A 21545-nucleotide genomic window follows, 5' to 3' on the forward strand; every position below is an offset into this window, starting at 1 on the left:
AATGCCGCCTTCCTGGCCTGACTCTGGGGACATTTCCACAGACCAACAATGGACTCTGTTTTATAGGGCTGAGCCCTCCACAGAGGAAGCACTATGACTCTTTTCTGCATATGTGCCTTTTCACACAGTAAAACACTCATTACTTTGCATCTTCATTTCTTTTGTTGCAATTTAATTTTTTGTTTCCGATGTCCTTGTATACGTCAATCTCAGACCACATCTGGTCCTAGAAGTCCAGACACTTTGAATTATGCCCACAACCCATGATCTCATCCAAATTAACAAAGTAAAATCCTTCACATGATTTGGAATGTAGCTACACATTTTGGAATATAGCTTATCTTTAACATGATAATAACAATGTTTGAAAAACTGTCAGAAAAAAAGTCCTGAGCTTGCATCACCAGTCTACCTCTTAGCCAGAAAAGAACAGGAAACCAACAATGACCATCCAAGGCAGCATCCAATGTGAGAGGGAGGGATACTTCCCCTTAGCAAAATCAGGGCATTTTACCATGTGATCTTAACACACATGTGGAGACAACCATGCTGATTCTGGGGGAGGGTACTGCACAGGATCTCCTGCGTGACCACTCATTCAAGAAAGCAGTCTCAGCAGGTGACGACACAGAGCGCAGACTGTCTTCTCCTTCCCATCTTCTTCTCAAATCCACGCAGAGACAATGGGGAGATCAAATGTAGAGAAAACACTTAGAAGATGGGTTTGGAGCCATGCTCAAGGTTCAGTGCAATGTTCAAGCAACTCATTAGTGATGGCCAAGTAAACAAGCAAACAACCAACCTTGAACTCAAAAACACTCCTGGAGAATTTAAAAATACATCCCTTGGGAATGAGGGATTTCAAAAACTCTCTGGAGTCAGAACCCCGCCAGACCCGTGGCACCATAGCCACGGCCCACAGTAATAAAGAATGACCACCACCTCGAGATGGGCTGCCTAATGGGGCCTGGGAGAGTGGCTTTCCAGTCAAGGAGACCAAGACAGGGAGACTTAGTGAGTTAATGTTTTCAAAAGCTTTCTGAGCACTTTGATGGGAGCAGATGTACCACTACAAAACAGCCTTTCATCTTCCCAAATAGTCTCTCTCTTCCTACCCACTCCACCCTGCTAGTGCTAACCAACCCACCAAGACAAGACCACTGCCTCCAAGAGGAGAGGACCTATGAGCCTCCCAAGGTCTCAGGTCCTTTCTTCCTTTGCCTAATGTACCTTGGCTAATTTTGCCCAAACAGCATCCTCAGCAGCACATGCAGCCCTCCTCTCATGCTCTGTGCCATCTGAGGAAGCAGAGAAGCATTTTCCTTCTGCTGGAAAATGAATGCAAATAGATTCTAATCAACAGGAAGAGCTCAATTAGAGCCAAGTTCAGCACTCTTCAAAGGTGTTGTTATTTTCCCCCTGGCTTACCCCAAACAGCCCTTGTGAAGTGGGTCTCTGACCTTGGGTGGGGCTTGGCAACAAGAACTCTTCTAGGGAACTCCGTAGCTAGACCAGCAAACTTCCCAACCATCTTGGATGTCTTCTGCAAGCCAGAAAAGGGCTCCTTGTTACTAAAGATGGTTGAATTTACAGCCATATTGATACTGACCAGGGTTCTTGGCCTTCCCAATCAATAGAAATTGATTAGAGGCCAGATAACAGATTCAGGCAAGGCTTTATTGAGGCCCCTGCTGCAGCAGCGGGGAGCCAAAACAAATAACAGGTTTCTTTGCTTGCTCCTCGACAGGATGCGAGCTGGTTCCTTATATGGGGTGAGGATAGGAGCGTGTCCAGGGGTCAGGCCCAAGGGGTGGCTTAGGTGTTTTGCCCACCCCTTTGCTTGTGCTGTGTGCAGGGGGCATGAGCAGTACCCTGCTTTTGCTCCTGACACCCAGTTTTTGCTCCCGGCTCTTCAGAAGTGGCAGTGGGATTGGATTTTTTTGTTTTTTTTGGGGGGGTGGGGTTTGGTATTTTTGTATCTTGTCCAAAATTTGCCCCAACTGTGCATGCATGCAGTTATTTTTAGTCCTTTATACTTTCTTTGTATTTTTTTGCTCAAGGAGACATTTGTCCAGGTGCAAGCACTGCAGCTGCAGCAAAGGGTCCCAGATCCCAGCCTGTCTCAACATTTCCCCTCTTGCCAACCCACAGCAACACCATCAGGGCTAGAGTAGAACAGGGCTCAGGCTCAGTGAAGACTTGTGTGTGGCTACTGGTCCCAAGGGCCCTCGGCTATAACATCCCCCCAGGGAATAATGACCACATGCAGAAAGTTAGCTGCTCTGTCAGGCTGTAAGGAAGGGACTCTTGCCCAAGTGACCTCAGGAAATGAGGGTTTAGAGTCTGATAGCTGGGGACGTATGGCACAGCCAAATGCCAGGCACTATTTTCTGAGTTCAGATCTTGGGACATCATCAGCTGTGTAATCTTGGAGAAATTTCTTAACAGTCCTGCAGGTAGGTACCATTGTTACCTCTGGTTTGTAAGGAAACAATCCTCACATTATCTCAAAGGCTTAGTGAGAAAAGAGAGGAAAATGCTTAGCACGGTACCAGGCACATAGTAAGTGTTCAGTAAATGCTGGCCAGTGATTTCATGCTTTCTGCTGCTGTTAGTGACACTGATGTGCTGGAACGTGTTGACAGGAATTCTGAAAAAGAGCTAGTGGAAACGCTGCATACATCCTTCTCTGGGAGTTTTACAAGCACTTTTCTGTGGGACCTCTCAGAGTCATTAACATCTGAAAGGCGTGTTCAAATTTACTTACCTATTTTTTGCTACAAAGAATACCTGTACAGTATGGAGGTTCCTTAAAAAACTACAAATAGAACTACCATATGACCCAGCAATCCCACTACTGGGCATATACCCTGAGAAAACCATAATTCAAAAAGAGTCATGTACCAAAATGTTCATTGCAGCTCTATTTACAATAGCCCTGAGATGGAAACAACCTAAGTGTCCATCATCGGATGAATGGATAAAGAAGATGTGGCACATATATACAATGGAATATTACTCAGCCATAAAAGGAAACGAAATTGAGCTATTTGTAATGAGGAGGATAGACCTAGAGTCTGTCATACAGACTCTTTCTCATACAGACTCTCTCATACAGACTCTCATACAGACTCTCATACAGAGTCTCTCATACAGACTCTTTCTCTTTCTGTAAGCCAGAAAGAGAAAGACAAATACCATATGCTAACACATATATATGGAATTTAAGAAAAAAAAAATGTCATGAAGAACATAGCAGTAAGACAGGAATAAAGACACAGACCTACTAGAGAATGGACTTGAGGATATGGGGAGGGGGAAGGGTAAGCTGTGACAAAGTGAAAGAGTGGCATGGACATATATACACTACCAAATGTAAGGTAGATAGCTAGTGGGAAGCAGCCACATAGCACAGGGAGATCAGCTCGGTGCTTTGTGACCGCCTGGAGGGGTGGGATAGGGAGGGTGGGAGGGAGGGAGACGCAAGAAGGAAGAGATATGGGAACATATGTATATGTATAACTGATTCACTTTGTTATAAAGCAGAAACTAACACACCATTGTAAAGCAATTATACTCCAATAAAGATGTAAAAAATAAATAAATAAATAAAAGGATCATAAATCATGATCAAGTGATATTTATTCCAGGGATGCAAAGATGGTTCAACATCTGAGAAAGAAAAAAAAAAAAAAAGAACACCTGTAAACAGCAAGATAGTGGAATATTATGAAGATCAAACTGAGAAATGCTGAACTAGCACATTCTCAGCTCCTCCTCCTCTCCCCCCATATAAAATACTACCTCACACATCCCCCCAGAAACAAGAGACCTCACACAGCAGGTGGCAGGAGGGGTGAGCCCAGCTCACAACTTGGACACTGACCTCTGTGGCTCACTTCTCCCTCCATCTAGGTGGGATCATTCCAGCCTGGAGGTCATTGCTCATTTATCTTCTATTTTGATTTTGGACTTAGTAAATATAGGGCTTCAGTTTTGTTTTGTTTTTTAATATCTAACCACATTTCTCCTCTCTCGCTTTTTAATAAAAAACAAAAACTTGGAAATTGGATGAGACAATTGGGCTGTTCATTCCATCAATTTCATCTTTGCAACCTTTTTAAGAAATAAATTGGGTCAGTCTGTTCACTCTCCTAATATCTGCAGCCCCAACTGAGAGATTTCCTTATTATTACAAAATCTAAATTAGGACGCAAGAGGGAGGGGATATGGGGATATATATATATACATATAGATGATTCACTTTGTTATACAACAGAAACTAACAAAACAATGTAAAGCAATTATATTCCAATAAAGATGTTTAAAAAAATCTAAATTAGGAAAGTGCTTCTCCCCAAGAAGGAATTTTTTAATATATGGGAGCAAGACAGAGTTACCCCAATACAAGGCCCTAACTGGCAGAGGTAAGCTCCAGGTCCCCTCTGGACTATCTCTTGTACTGTTTCTTGGGCAAAAAGAAGCCTTAGAGCTGCCAGCTGGACTCAGCAACTTCCAATTCATTGTTCCATTTCTGTCCTTCTAAACCTCCATGCCAGGTGCAGAGTCCTGCTCCACCTCCCCAGGGATTGCAGGGTTTTCCAATGGTTTCAAAAACAGACCCCTAGAAACTTTTCCTGAAAGTGAAAAGCAGCAAAGCAGCTTTTTCAGTCCACTATGCCTTGGTCTTCTGAGCTTTCACCCTTAGCAGAAAACTCAGACTTAGGCCCGCCCCCATGTGACTTTCCTAAGAATAAGCTGGTGACATGACTTGGAACAGAGAATGGTGTGATAAACAGGAGTCCCAATTGCATAAATAGTAGCAATATTTTTGGGGGATCTGTCTCCTAAGGCAAAGGACACAAAAGTAAAAATGAACAAATGGGACCTAATTAAACTTAAAAGCTTTTGCACAGCAAAGGAAACCAATAACAAGACAAAAAGACAACCTACTGAGTGGTAGAAAATATTTGCAAATGATGTGACTGATAAGGGATTAATATCTAAAATACATAAACAGCTCAAAAACAAACAACCGGACTAAAAAATTGGCAGAAGACCTGAATAGACATTTTACCAAAGAAGACATACAGATAGCCAACGGGCATGTGAAAAGATGCTCAACATCACTAATCATCCGAGAAATGCAAATCAAAATCACAATGAGATGTCACCTCACACCTATCAGACTGGCCATCATCAAAAAGACCACAAATAACAAATGTTGGCGAGGATGTGGAGAAAAGGGAACCCTCTTACACTGTTGGTGGGAATGTAAGTTGGTGCAGCCACTGTGGAAAATAGTATGGAGCGTCCTCAAAAAACTAAAAATAGAACTACCATATGATCCAGCAATCTCACGCCAGGGTATATATCTGAAGAAAATGAAAACATTAATTCAAAAAGATATATGTAGCCCAATGTCCATAGCAGCACTATTTACAATACCCAAGGTATTGGGACAATGTAAGTGTCCATCAACAAATGAATGGATAAAGAAGATGTAGGATACATATATATATATATATATATATATATATATATATATATATATATATATATAAAATGGAATACTACTCAGCCATAAAAAAGAATGAAACCTTGCCATTTGCAACAACATGGATGGACTTGGAGGATATTATGCTAAGTGAAATAAGTCAGACAGAGAAAGACAAATACTGTATGATATCACTTATATGTGGAATCTAAAAAAGAAAAGAAATTAGTGAGTATAACAAAAAGATACAGACTCACAGATATGGAGAACAAATTAGTGGTTACCACTGGGGAGAGGGAAGGGGGAGGGGCAATTTAGGGGTAAGTAATTAGGAGGTTCAAACTATTATGTTTAAATAAAGCTATAAGAATATATTGTACAACACAGAGAATATAGCCAATACTTTATAATAATTATAAATGGAGCATAACCTTTAAAAATTGTGAATCACTATGTTGTACACCTGAAACTTATATAATGTGGTAAATCAATTATTCCATAATTTTTTTAAAAAGGAAAAAAATAGAAAAAAAAAAAGAGGAGTCCCAATTGGCTTGTCCACTTGGCCCCTAGGTGGGGTATGGGGTCATTGCTTTAGCTCCTTCTCATACCCTAAGTTGCCTTCATACAGTCACATCTGGCACAATAAAGCCAATAACAGGGTCAAAAGTTCAGTCTCTGGGGTCAGCCTGCTCTGGGCTTGACTTTCACTTGTGTGACCCATAACATCCCCGAGATTCACTGGCCCAGACTCACAGACGAAGAAACTAACAATTGTCCCACAAGCCAACATGGTAGTTCTTCCCTCAGCTCCTAGAACATAATTAATGCCAGCCAACATTTATTGAGGACTGGATACCATCATCATTAGTAACTAACTTACAGGCACTTAACTGCCCAAAGGAAAAGAGGGAGAAAGAAAAGGTTTAGAATCAATCAAGAGGTTAACTGTAACATGGAAAAGGAGAGAGCCCTGGCACAGATGTTGCCTCATCTTATTCTAGTGAATGTGTAAAAGAGGCAGGACAGGAACCATTAATCCCATTTCACAGGTGGGAGAAACTGGGAAATGCGAAAAGATTTGCCCAAGGCCACATGGCCAGGAAGCAGAAAATCCAGGTCTGAGGTCTAGAACTTCTGCCCCCAAATCCTCCATTCCTCCCACCAGGCTAAATTTTTTCCCACTACAAACCATGAGTTCTATTCTTCATAACCTTCCCAGGGGGCCAACTTTGTAACCCAGCAGCTCGGAAGGTGAGTTTGCTAATTAAGAGTCACCTCAGGAAAAGCCACAGGAACCCTGCACAGGTGTCCCTCATCCTGGCCCCCAAACGCCCTTGCTCTTCAGTGTGGGCAATAAGGCAAGATTTGCCCCAAATCCTCCTGACACCTTTTCTATCTGCTCTACTACATTTAAAACCACCATCCCTGCCCAGGGGATGGGAGCTCTGCAACAAGCTCATGGGTCCATTTCGTAAGAAAACTGGTGACTTTGAGAATAGGTTAAATGGTAATGAAAACAGTCAAGCCTCAAAATAAAAAATCACCAACGTAGTAACTTAAGATATAACAGGACCCGCGTGACTTTTGAAATTAAAAGTGAAACATTTCTTAGAAAGTGATTATTGACTTGATATCTTAGACTCTCCAGCTCAAATGCTATAAATTATGCCCTCACTATGATATAGTCTTCAGCTTGGGGCCTTTTTGACTCACCCCAAGACCACAGTGAAGTTTCCTAATTAAAGCCCTACCTCTCCCCTCCAAGTCATTGTGTCCATAAGTCTCAGAGTACTTTCAACGTCAGTGTCCTGTGTTCATCATCTTTTGCCTCGTGTTCAAAGCCCTCAATAGCCCAACCCCAAATTAACTGTTGGCTTTCTTACTGCTTCTCTGCACAGCCTAGCACTGCAGCCAGAAAACTGTCCCAGGAAGGGCCCTTGCTTAAATGGCAGAAGGAAGGGTTTCCAAAGCTCCTGTAACATTCTTCTCCTCCCCTCCCCAAAATATCTGTGATCAAGTAAGTTTGAGAAATTTTGCCTACTCTATCCCCTTCCCTTACTTCTACCGTTTGGGAATTCACAGTGCACACTGGCATACTAATCCTGCAGTAGAGGGATACACGGAACCCCTTTAAACACCCTCCAAACTTACTTCACCACAAACTCCTTTTGCAGACAACACCTGCAGAACTGATATTTCTTGAAACACCCTTTAAGAAATATTTTCTTAGTGGTTAAGAGAAATCCCCTTACCATTTCTGGGCCAAATGCTTAAAGTGGCCAGTACTCACACCAGGCAGGATTCCTGTGAGGATTATAATGCTTAACACACTGCAGGGCACATAGGCAGTGCTCAATAAATTGTACTACTAAAAAAATCTTTTTCGGAGTTGGTTCAAGATGGCGTAGTAGAAGGACGTTCATTCGCTCCCTTTTGCGAGAGCACCAGAATCACAACTAACTGCTGAACAATCATGGACAGGAAGGCACTAGAACTCACCAAAAAAGATACCCCACATCCAGAGACGAAGGAGAAGCTGCACTGAGATGGTAGGAGGGACACAATCACAGTAAAATCAAATCCCATAACCGCTGGGTGGGTGACTCACAAACTGGAGAACAATTATACCACAGAAGTCCACCCATTGGAGTGAAGGTTCTGAGCCCCATGTCAGGCTTCCCAACCTGGGGGTCCAGCAACAGGAGGAGGAATCTCCAGAGAATCAGACTTTGAAGGCTCAAGGGATTTGATTGCAGGACTTCAACAGGACTGGGAGAAACAGAGACTCCACTCTTGGAGGGCACACACAAAGTCATATGCACATCAGAACTCAGGGGGAAGGAGCAGTGACCCCAGAGGGGATTGAACCAGACCTACCTGCTAGTGTTGGAGGGTCTCCTGCAGAGGCAGGGGGCAGCTGTGGCTCACGGTGGGGACAAGGACACTGGCAGCAGAAGTTCTAGGAAGTACTCCTTGGCGTGAGCCCTCCCGGAGTCTGCCATTAGCCCCACCAAGGAGACTGTGGGCTCTGCGCTGGGTCACCGCAGGACAAACAACCAACAGGGAAGGAACTCAGCCCCACCCATCAGCAGACAAGCAGATTAAAGTTTTACTGAGCTCTGCCCACCACCAGTCCCTCCCATCAGGAAGCTTGCACAAGCATCTTAGATAGCCTCATCCACCAGAGGGCAGACAGCAGAAGCAAGAACTACAGTTCTGCAGCCTGTGGAACAAAAACCACATTCACAGAAAAATAGACAAGAAGAAAAGACAGAGAGCTATGTACCAGATGAAGGAACAAGATAAAACCCCAGAAAAACAACTAAATGAACTGGAGATAGGCAACCTTACAGAGAAAGAATTCAGAATAATGAGAGTAAAGATGACCCAGGACCTCAGAAAAAGAATGGAGGCAAAGGTCGAGAAGATGCAAGAAATGTTTGACAAAGACCTAGAAGAATTAAAGAAAAAACACCCAGAAAAATTAAAGAACAAACAAACAGATGAACAATACAATAACGCAAATGAAAAATACACTGAAAGGAATCAATAGCAGAATAACTGAGGCAGAACAATGGATAAGTGACCTGGAAGACAGAATGGTGGAATTCATGCTGCAAGAGAGAATAAAGAAAAAAGAATGAAAAGAAATGAAGACAGCTTAAGAGACTTCTGGGACAACAGTAAACACACCAACATTCACATTATAGGGGTCGTAGAAGGAGAAGAGAGAGAGAAAGGACCCGAGAAAATATTTGAAGAGATTATAGTTGAAAACTTCCCTAACATGGGAAAGGAAATAGCCACCCAAGTCCAGGAAGCACAGAGAGTCCCAGGCAGGATAAACCCAAGGAGAAACACACCAAGACACATAGTAATCAAATTGTCAAAAAGTAAAGACAAAGAAAAATTATTAAAAGCAACAAGGGAAAAACAACAAATAACATACAAGGGAACTCCCATAAGGTTAACAGCTGATTTCTCAGAAGAAACTCTACAAGCCAGAAGAGAGTGGCATGATATATTTAAAGTGATGAAAGGGAAGAACCTACAACCAAGATTACTCCACCCAGCAAAGATCTCATTCAGATTTGATGGAGAAATCAAAAGCTTTAAAGACAAACAAAAGCTAAGAGAATTCAGCACCACCGAACCAGCTCTACAACAAATGCTAAAGGAACTTCTCTAAGTGGGAAACACAAGAGAAGAAAAAGACCTACAAAAACAAACCCGAAACAATTAAGAAAATGGTAATAGGAACATACATATCAATAATTACCTTAAATGTAAATGGATTAAATACTGCAACCAAAAAGACACAGGCTCGCTGAATGGATACAAAAACAAGACCCATATATATGCTGTCTAAAAGAGACCCACTTCAGACCTAGAGACACATACAGAGTGAAAGTGAGGGGATGGAAAAAGATATTCCATGCAAATGGAAATCAAAAGAAAACTGGAGAAGCAATACTCATATCAGATAAAATAGACTTTAAAATAATGACTATTACAAAAGACAAAGAAGGACACTATATAATGATCAAGGGACCAATCCAAGAAGAAGATATAACATTTATAAATATACATGTACCCAACATAGGAGCACCACAATACATAAAGCAAATGCTAACACCTAAAAAAGAGGAAATCTGGGGCTTCCCTGGTGGCGCGGTGGTTGAGAGTCTGTCTACCAATGCAGGGGACGCGGGTTCGTGCTCCGGTCCGGGAAGATCCCACATGCCATGGAGCGGCTGGGCACGTAAGCCATGGCCGCTGAGCCTGCGCGTCCGGAGCCTGTGCTCCACAATTGGAGAGGCCACAACAGTGAGAGGCCTGCGTACCGCAAAAAAAAAAAAAAAAAAAAGAGGAAATCGACAGTAGCACAACAATAGTGGGGGACTTTAACACCTGACTTACACCAGTGGACAGATCAACTAGGCAGAAAATTAATAAGGAAACACAAGCTTTAAATGACACAATAGACCAGATAGATTTAATTGCTATTTATAGGACATTCCATCCGAAAACAGCAGATTACACTTTCTTCTCAAGTGCACATGGAACATTCTCCAGGAAAGATCACATCCTGGGTCATAAATCAAGCCTCAGTAAATTTAAGAAAATTGAAATCATATCAAGCGTCTTTTCCAACCACAACACTATGAGATTAGAAATCAATTACAGGGAAAAAAATGTAAAAAAAAAAACATGGAGGCTAAACAATACATTACTAAATAACCTAGAAACCATGGGAGAAATCAAAGAGGAAATCAAAAAATACCTAGAGACAAATGACAAAGAAAACATGACTATCCAAAACCTATGGGACACGGCAAAAGCAGTTCTAGGAGTGAAGGTTATAGCAATACAATCCTACCTCAAGAAACAAGAAAAATCTCAAATATACAATTTAACCTTACACCTAAAGGAGCTAGAGAAAGAAGAACAAACAAAACCCAAAGTTAGTAGAAGGAAAGAAATCATAAAGATCAGAGCAGAAATAAATGAAATAGAAACAAAGAAAACAATAGCAAAGATCAATAAAACTAAAAGCTGGTTCTTTGAGAAGATGAGTCTTCTCATCTTAGCCAGACTCATCAAGAAAAAGAGGGAGAGGACTCAAATCAATAAAATTAGAAATGAAAAAGAAGTTACAACGGACACCCCAGAAATACAAAGCATCATAAGAGACTACTACAAGCAACTCTATGCCAATAAAATGGACAACCTGGAAGAAATGGACAAATTCTTAGAAACTTCTAAGACTGAACCAGGAAGAAATAGAATATATGAACAGACCAATCACAAGTAATGAAATTGAAACTGTGGTTAAAAAACTCCCAACAAACAAAAGTCCAGAACCAGATGGCTTCACAGGTGAATTCTATCAAACATTTAGAGAAGAATTAACATCTATCCTTCTCAAATTCATCCAAAAAATTGCAGAGGAATGAACACTCCCAAGCTCATTCTATGAGGCCACCATCACCCTGATACCAAAACCAGACAAAGATACTACAAAAATAGAAAATTACAGACCAATATCACTGATGAATATAGATGCAAAAATACTCAACAAAATGCTAGTAAACAGAATCCAGTAACACATTAAAAGGATCATACACCACAATCAAGTGGGATTTATCCCAGGGATGCAAGGATTCTTCAATATACATAAATCAATCAGCGTGAAACACCATATTAACAAATTGAAGAATAAAAACCATACGATCATCTCAATAGATACAGAAAAAGCTTTCAACAAAATTTAACACCCATTTATGATAAAAACCCTCTGAAAGTGGGCATAGAGGGAACCTACCTCAACATAATAAAGGCCATATATGACAAACCCACAGCAAACATCATTCTCAATGGTGAAAAAGTGAAAGCATTTCCTCTAAAATCAAGGATGTCCACTCTCACCACTGTTATACAACATAGTTTTGGAAGTCCTAGCCATGGCAATCAGAGAAGAAAAAGAAATAAAAGGAATACAAATTGGAAAAGAAGAAGCAAAACTGTCACTGTTTGCAGATGACATAATACTATACATAGATAATCCTAAAGATGCCACCAGAAAAGTACTATAGCTAATCAATGAATGTGGTAAAGTTTCAGGATACAAAATTAATGCACAGAAATCACTTACATCCCTATACACTAACAACGAAAGATCAGAAAGAGAAATTAAGGAAACAATCCCATTCACCATTGCAACAAAAAGAATAAAATACCTAGGAATAAACCTACCTAAGGAGTTAAAAGACCTGTACTCAGAAAACTATAAGACACTGATGAAAGAAAGCAAAGATGACACAAACAGATGGAAAGATATATCATATTCTTGAATTGGAAGAATCAATATTGTGAAAATGACTATACTACCCAAAGCAATCTACAGATTCAATGCAATCCCTATCAAATTACCAATGGCATTTTTTACAGAGCTAGAATAAAAAATCTTAAAATTTTGTATGGAGACACAAAAGACCTTGAATAGCCAAAGCAATCTTGATGGAAAAAAACGGAGCTGCAGGAATCAGACTCCTTGACTTCAGATTATACTACAGAGCTATAGTAATCAAGAAAATATGGTACTGGCACAAAAACAGAAATATAGATCAATGGAACAGGATAGAGTGCCCAGAGATAAACCCACACACCTATGGTCAACTAATCTATGACAAAGGAGGCAAGGATATACAATGGAGAAATGACAGTCCCTTCAATAAGTGGTGCTGGGAAAGCTAGACAACTACATGTAAAAGAATGAAATTAGAACACTTCCTAACACCATACACAAAAATAAACTCAAAATGGATTAAAGACCTAAATGTAAGACCCGACACTATGAAACTCTTAGAGGAAAACCTAAGAACACTTTAAAAAAAAAATAAATTTATTTACTTTTAGTTTGGGTTGTGTTGGGTCTTCGTTGCTGTGTGCGGGCTTTCTCTAGTTGCGGCGAGCGGGGTCTACTCTTCGTTGTGGTGTGCGGGCTTCTCATTGTGGTGGCTTCTCTTGTTGCAAAGCATGGGCACTAGGTGCGCAGGCTTCAGTAGTTGTTGCATGTGGGTTCAGTAGTTGTGGCTCACAGGCTCTAGAGCACAGGCTCAGTAGTTGTGGTGCACTGGCTTCATTGCTCTGCGGCATGTGGGATCTTCCCGGACCTGAACCCATGTCCCCTGCATTGGCAGGCAGATTCTTAACCACTGTACCACCAGGGAAGCCCCTAGGAAGAACACTCTTTGACATAAATCACAGCAAGATCTTTTTTGACCCACCTCCTAGAGAAATGGAAATAAAAACAAAACTAAACAAATGGGACCTAATGAAACTTAAAAGCGTTGGCACAGCAAAGAAAACTATAAACAAGACGAAAAGACAACCCTCAGAATGGGAGAAAATATTTGCAAACGAATCAAAGGACAAAGGATTAACTTCCAAAATATATAAACAGCTCATGCAGCTCAATATTAAAAAAAAAAAAAAACAATTAAAAAATGGGCAGGAGACCTAAACAGACATTTTTCCAAAGAAGACATACAGATGGCCAAAAGGCAAATGAAAAGCTGCTCAACATCACGAATTACTAGAGAAATGCAAATCAAAACTACAACGAGGTATCACCTCACACCAGTTAGAATGGGCATCATCAGAAAATCTACAAACAACAAATGCTGGAGAGGATGTGGAGAAAAGGGAACCCTCTTGCACTGTTGGTGGGAATGTAAATTGATACAGCCACTATGGAGAACAGTGTGGAGCTTCCTTAAAAAACTAAATATAGAATTACCATATGACCCAGAAATCCCACTATTGGGCATATACCCAGAGAAAACCATAATTCAAAAAGACGCATACACCCCAATGTTCATTGAATCACTATTTACAATAGCCAGGTCAAGGCAGCAACCTAAATGCCCATCAACAGACAAATGGATAAAGAAGATGTGGTGCATATATACAACGGAATATTACTCAGCCACAAAAAGGAATGAAATTGGGTTATTTGTAGAGATGTGGATGGACATAAAGACTGTCATACAGAGTGAAGTAAGTCAGAAAGAGAAAAACAAATATCATATACTAATGCATATATGTGGAATCTAGAAAAATGGTACAGATGAACCGGTTTGCAAGGCACAATTAGAGACACAGATGTAGAGAACAAACGTATGGACACCAGAGGAGGAAATGGGGGGGCAGTGATGGCGGTGGAATAATTGGGAGTTTGGGATTGACATATATACACTAATATGTATAAAACAGATAACTAATAAGAAACTGCTGTATAAAAAAATGAATAAATTTTTTAAAAAAGAAAAAAATTTTTTGAGAAACCATGTTTAGTAAAGTGCACAAATCCTAGATGAAGTTTGAATGAATACACACACACACACACACACACACACACACACACAAACACACACACATATATCCAATGTAACCACTAACCAGATCAAGAGAAGGAATCTCTCCAGCATACCAGTTCTCCCTCAAATTCCCTTCTAAATAGCCCCTACTAAAGGTAATCAGTTGCTCTTTCTTCTATCATATAAAATAGGTTTGCCTTTTTTTAAGCTTCCTATAAATAGAATCATATAAATTCTGCTATTTTATATGTCTGGCTTCTTTCACCCAACATTATATCTGAGAAATTCACCCGTGTTGTATGTACTAGTCTGGGTTGTGAAAATACCACAATTACCTATCCATTCTCCTGTTGGTAGACATTTGGGTTGTCTGCAATTTGGGGCTTAGTATGAGCCATGCTGCTGACACAGGCTGGGACCTGGGACCCTTTGCTGCAGTGCTTGCACGTGGACAAACATCTCCTTGAGCAACAGAATACAAAGAAATTATAAGGGACTAAAAGTAACTGCCTGCATGCCCAGTAGGGGCAAATTATGGGACAATAAGATACAAAAAGACCAAAAATCCCAACCGCCACTTCTGAAAAGCCAGGAGCAAAAGCAGGGTGTTGGGAGCAAAAGCAGGGTGTTGGGAGCAAAAGCAGGTTTTAGCATGCCCCTGCACACAACACCACCAAAGGGGTGGGCAAACCACCTAAGCCATCCTTCTGGCCCGACCCTGGACCTGCCCCTACCCTCGACCCCATATAAGAAATGAGCTTGCCCCACCTCAGGAGTGAGCAAGGAAACATGTTACTTGTTTTCACTATCCCCTGCTGCAGCAGGGACCCCAGTAAACCCTTGTCTGGTCCCTTATCAATTTCTGTTGATTAAGGAAGCCCAAGAACCCTGGTTGGTAACACTGCTATGAACCCATTTCTTGTGGTTCTATATAGCTGGGAAAAAATTGCTGGGTTGTAACAGGGGTGTATGTTGAAAATTAGTAGAGAGGCAATTATTATTTTTACCACCACCTAAAATGCCCCTCCAAGACACACTCCAATCACTGCTAAGCCTTAAACACTGTAGGATGACAGCAGGCTTTCCGAGGACATGGAACTTTCAGTTCTAGAACCAGGAAAGTCGCTGTTAAACCGGATGAGTTGGTCACCCTACCACCCAGTCTACAGCGCTCTCTCCTCTATATACCTTGATTGATCATTTGCCACAGTGTGAGATTCTATGGGACTTCTTTCTAGGTGTTTCCCCACCTACCCAAGTTCCTTGAGTGCAGGAGCTGGATCTTACACATCCTTCACTCTCCCACAATGCCCAGCAGGATGCCTTACATACAGCACTCTCCATATAAGTCACTGGATGAATACTCAGACATTATCATATTAATACTTAGCTAAGAGACTTGGACATTAAGGAACGCTTCTGAAATTAACTTAAAGCACGTCGGCAAAGCTGTATTATTCCTATTTCTCAAGTCAGAAAACGTTCAGGTGGGTTATTCAGATGTTCAAGGTCACATGGGTAGTTGGTGGCAGAAGTCAAGTAAAAGGAATTTTCACACGACTCTAGACATTTAGAATTCTGGGCTTTCTTGCATACATGACCACCAGGCAGTAATGTAACAGATGTTTTCTTTTAAATTACCTATGCTGGAACTGATTTAGACCAGTTACTTCAGAATCTTGAGAGGGTGGGGGTGCCTATGCATAAGGTGTTTTTTTTAATTAATTTATTTATATTATTTTTGGCTGTGTTGGGTCTTCATTGCTGTACATGGGTTTTCTCTAGTTGTGGCGAGCAGGGTCTACTCTCTGATGCAGTGAGAGGACTTCTCATTGCAGTGGCTTCTCTTGTTGTGGAGCACGGGCTCTAGGCGCATGGGCTTCAGTGGTTGTGGCAGGCGGGCTCAGTAGTTGTGGCTCACGGGCTTAGATGCACCGTGGCATGTGGGATCTTCCTGGACCAGGGATCGAACCCGTGTCCCCTGCATTGGCAGGCAGATTCTTAACCACTGTGCCACCAGGGAAGTCCCCCATAAGGTTTGTTTTTTTTTTAAGTGCACCAAGTGACTCTAATGTGCAGCTAAGTGCTGAGAATCATCCTCTAGTACTCTAGCCTTGTTATCTTACAGAGCCAGCATGGAAAAAAAAAACATAAAGGGGCTGAAATAATGACCCTACATGCTTGGTCTCTAGAAATGGCTGGGCAATACCGGAAGACTCAGACTCACATGCATTCACAACCAACACCATGAGTGCTGAACTTGAAATAATTTCACCTCCATGTCCTGTGGAAATTACCCTTAGACTCTCTAGAAGCAAAAGTGCTGGATAAACATGAGATATTCATACATTTCCATGATCTCTAAAATAGTATCTTCTGAAAGCCTCCTATACTCCTGCCATTTCCTACATCCTTAACATCTTCAAAAATTGGATGCGGAAAAGACCCAATCTCTCTCAAGTACCTAGATGACCTAACACATGTTACAGAAAAATACCTGTAGACCAACATTTCTGTCTTGGAAAAAATGACTTGGCTTTACTATTGTCAATATTTGCTTTAATATTTTCAGATCTTTCCATGTGACATTATGCAGTTGATTTCATAGTGTAAGCACTTATCTAACATTACTAGTGCATATCAGCCTCCCCTCCAGAAAAGCTTTTAGGTGGCAGCTCTGCAGAGCACATTTGCTCTCTCCCCTCATCCCAGCATAATGCCATCAGCAAATTAGGTATTACATTCCACAGAGCCAGAACCCTCCCTTATCAATTGCTGAATAGTCAATTACAGCCTAGACAAATGCGTTTTTCACTGATTAAAAAGAGAATTACAGCCATTGATTCTGCTTTTCAAATTAAGGGACAACATCTACGTAATACGGAATTACAGAGACTTGGCTTAACAAAATGGTTATTTAAAAGAACAGAAAATTGGGTTTAGAGGAAAACTCTGTGACCAAGACAATGTGACTTTCCAAAACCAAGGAGTATGAAATCTGTTAGCCTTTCTAAACCCATAAAATTGAAAGCCTCCAGGGAACTGTAAACTCTAACCTAATCGATAACTATGTTGAAAAGCCAAAATGTTAATTTCCTCTAGCACTGGAGAGGATTTGTCTCACTAGCAAATTTTAGATATAAACACCAAGTCAAAAATAATTCTCCAATGTCTCTGAGAATTTTACCAATGACAACAGATTTGAAATGCATTTTGGAAGCAATGAAAGGGAATTAAATAGATTTCTAGTGCTATAAAGCTTAATATTACTTTAGAAAGTGTTAAACTGTCTGCGCATCTTCCTTACAGCTCATTTGGTACCTTGTAAGCACTGACGAAAAGCTAAGTGCAGGAGCATTTTATTAATGTACCAAAAGCCACATTAATGTTAATATGACTAACACCTTCAGAAAGTTTTTGAGCAATCTAAAATAAAACAGTATGTGAATTCCTAAAAGTCTTGATAGAAAATATCACCAGCTATCACCTAGGAAAGCTGCCTCTAGCTCAAGGACCAACTATAAATTAGGGATACTTGATTTTGCAAGAACATTCACAAGTAACTGCAATGCATTATGCTTCACATGAAAATAATGCAAAGATTCTAATTAGTTTTTAATTGCTTGCTAAATTGGACCAATTTTATTCAAAATGGCCTTTAAAGAGCTGTACACCAAGATTATTTCAGTGAGAAAGTTGTCAGCCCACCTGGCCTGAAGGCAGTAAAAGCTGAACTCCAAAAGCATGCATGCATGGTAAGCTCACACATGCTTCTTAATAAGACAGGATTTTATTTACCAATCAGCCTTGACCTCACCCACACAAATAAGTCTGAATGCAGAAAACTCCTAATTTTGGATGTGAGCAAACCAAATTAGGGTTGGCTAAGATTCTAGAATGTGAATGTGTTCAACCGAAAAAGTTAATGGCCTGTGACACCACCCCACCCACACTCCCCTTTATTTAAATGTGACAAAAATGTTTTTATGGTCAAATACCAACCAGTCTAGTAAAGATTTCAACAGAAATAAGCTAGAGAAACTCAGAAATTTGACCTGGTTACCAACTGGTTCTAACATAACCTTTGGAAATGGTTCCAACCTGGAGGATTCAAGAAGAATTTCACTTCTAGTCAAGATTGACTAACAAGTTTCAGATTTACCCTCCTGCCTTAAATAACTAGAAAACTGGACAAAACACATGAGACAATGCTTTTCCTGACATCAGACAACAGGTAACACAGTACTGTGATACCTGAGAAGGGAAACAAAATTATAGCAGCTTACTGCCTGGAAGCAGTTTCCAGGCTTCAGTACAGGGAGGGGGAACAGAGCACAGTTGATTCACTAAGGTAAGGAAACAGAAATTTGAGTTTAGAGGCCAAGGCACCCAGAATTTGCAATGCAGAGTACTAGAGAAGGGAGATGCACAGAAAGAGAGCTTCAGAAACCTGCAGTGGGTCTCCTTGAGTACTGGTTGAGTACCAACCTGCATATGTGTGAGAAGAAACTGTGCAAGGCTGTGGAAAGGGTTACCAGAAAAGAACGAGCAGGAAAAACTTCACTCCTACCAGCCAGAGTGAAAAGACCTCAAAATACATGGGGCACCAGATAGATTTCTAGAAAGGGGAAGGGAGGTATAAATTAGCCCTAGACTATAGGCTGCTCAAACTGAGCTTAAGAGCAAACATTGAAAGGATTCAACTGATTCCAAGTAACTGCGTTCCAGGAAAAAAAAAAACCCAACATTTTAAAGGACTGAAACAAATTACAGCAATAACATAAAATTCATGATGACTAGCATCCAATCAGAAATAAGCAGCCAGGGCTTCCCTGGTGGCGCAGTGGTTGAGAGTCTGCCTGCCGATGCAGGGGACACGGGTTCGTTCCCCGGTCTGTGAAGATCCCACATGCTGCGGAGCGGCTAGGCCCGTGAGCCATGGCCGCTGAGCCTGCGCGTCCAGAGCCTGTGCTCTGCAACGGGAGAGACTACAACAGTGAGAGGCCCGCGTACCACAAAAAACAAACAAACAAACAAACAAAAAGAAATAAGCAGCCAGCAAAGAAACAGGAAAATATGACGCATAACCAAGAGAAAAATCAATCAAAACAGACACAGAAGCAACAGAGGTGATAAAGCTATCAAATAAGGATATTACGATAAGTATTATAAATATGTCCTATATGATCAAGGAAGTAGAAGTAAATACAATCATGTTGAAGAGAGAAAGGAAAGATGTTATAAAGAGTCCCCCCAAAAAACCATCTTGGGATTTAAAAAATATAATATCTGAAATGAACAATTCATTGGGTGAGATTAACAGCAGTTTAAACTGTGCGGAAGAAAATTTTAGTAAACTTGAAGACATAGCAATAGAAACTATCCAAACTGAAACACATAAACAAAAAAATGAAAAATGAATAATGCATCAGTGACCTTAGCGACAAAAAAACCCCAGAGTAACATGCATGTAATTAGAGTCAAGGAAAGAGATGAGAGAGAGTAGAACAGAGAAATCATCTGAAAAAATAAACTCACACAATGAAGAAGTACAATGAACTCCATGCAGAATAAACAAAGAAATCCATACAAATATACAGGATAATGAAATTGCTGATAACCAGAGATAAAATCTTAAAAACTGGCTGCTTGCCAGAAACTATGTAAGCAAAATGACAGTGGAACAACATCTTTAAATACTGAGATACACGGTAAATTTAGAATTCTCTAAGCAGCAAAAAGTCATCTTTCAAAATTGAAGACAAAATAAAGGCATTTTCAGACTAACGATATCTAGAAGAATTCATTGTCAGCAGACCTATACCAAAAGAAATGATAAAGAAAGTTATTCAGGTGGAATATGATACCAAATAGAAATTTGGATCTATACAATGAAGAATGAAGAGTACCAGAAATGGTCCATACGTTAATAAATATAAAAGATACATTTAAAATCTTTCTGAAGGCTAATAGTTTAAGGCAAAAATGACGTAAAATATTGAGGGGCTTATAACATATGTTAGAGTAACATGTTTGACAACAATAGTACAAAAAATAGAAGGGAAAATGGACCTTACATATAAGGTGATAAAATATTTGAAGGTAGTTTATGTCTATTGTAAACTCTAGAGCAGGGGTCAGCAAATTCAGGCCATAGGCCAAATCCATCTTGCTACTTATTTTTGTACAGTTCAGAAGCTAAGAATTTTTTTACATTTTGGAACGGGGTGGGTAGAAGGAAATATGAGACCATGTGTGTCATAAAAAGCGTAAAATATTTACTCTCTGATTCTTTACAGAAAAAGTTGCCAAGCCCTGACGTGGAGCAGGAGCCAATCTTGGCACAATTGACATTTTTGGCCAAAATGTCATTCCAGATGTGAGGGTAGTCCTGTGCATTGTAAGATGTTTAGTGGCATCCCTGGCCTCTACCTAATACCATTAGCACCTCACTCCCAGTTGTGACAACCAAAAATGTCTCTAGACTTTGGCAAATGTCCTTTTGGGATGGGGATAGGGGACCAAACTTGCTTCTGGTTGAGAACTACTGCCCTGAAGCAAAACTATAAAATATATAATATATATAATATATATTCTATATATATATTCTATATATATATATGTATATATAGTAAGTCAAGGGTAGAGGTAAAATGGATCCATTTAAAATAAATTAAAACACTCAATCCAAAAGAAGGTAGGAAAAGAGAAAACAAGATTTTCAGATAAGACATAAAAAGCACAAGCCATAAAAAAAAATTGATAAACTGGACTTGATCAAAATTTAAACTTCTGCTGCTTAAATGGTACTGTTAAGAAATTAAAACCCAAGCCACAGGCAGAAAGGAAATATTTGCAAAACATATATTTGATTAAAAACTCTCATCCAGAATTTAAAAAAAAATACACACAAACCTTACAACTCAATACAACAACCTGATTTGGGGGGACTAAAATAGGCTAAAGATTTGAATAGACACTTCACCAAAGATATAGAAATGGCAAACAAGCACATGAAAAGATGCTAAACATCATTAATCATACGGGAAATGCAAATTAAAAACACAGTGAGCTATCACTGCACATCCATTAGAATACTTAAAATTTAAAAGAATGACAATATCAAGTGTTACCAAGGATGTAGAGCAACTAGAATTCTCATA

The sequence above is a fragment of the Grampus griseus genome (genome assembly GCF_964374135.1).
Source record: "Grampus griseus genome assembly, chromosome: 19".
Classification (NCBI taxonomy): Eukaryota; Metazoa; Chordata; class Mammalia; order Artiodactyla; family Delphinidae; genus Grampus; species Grampus griseus.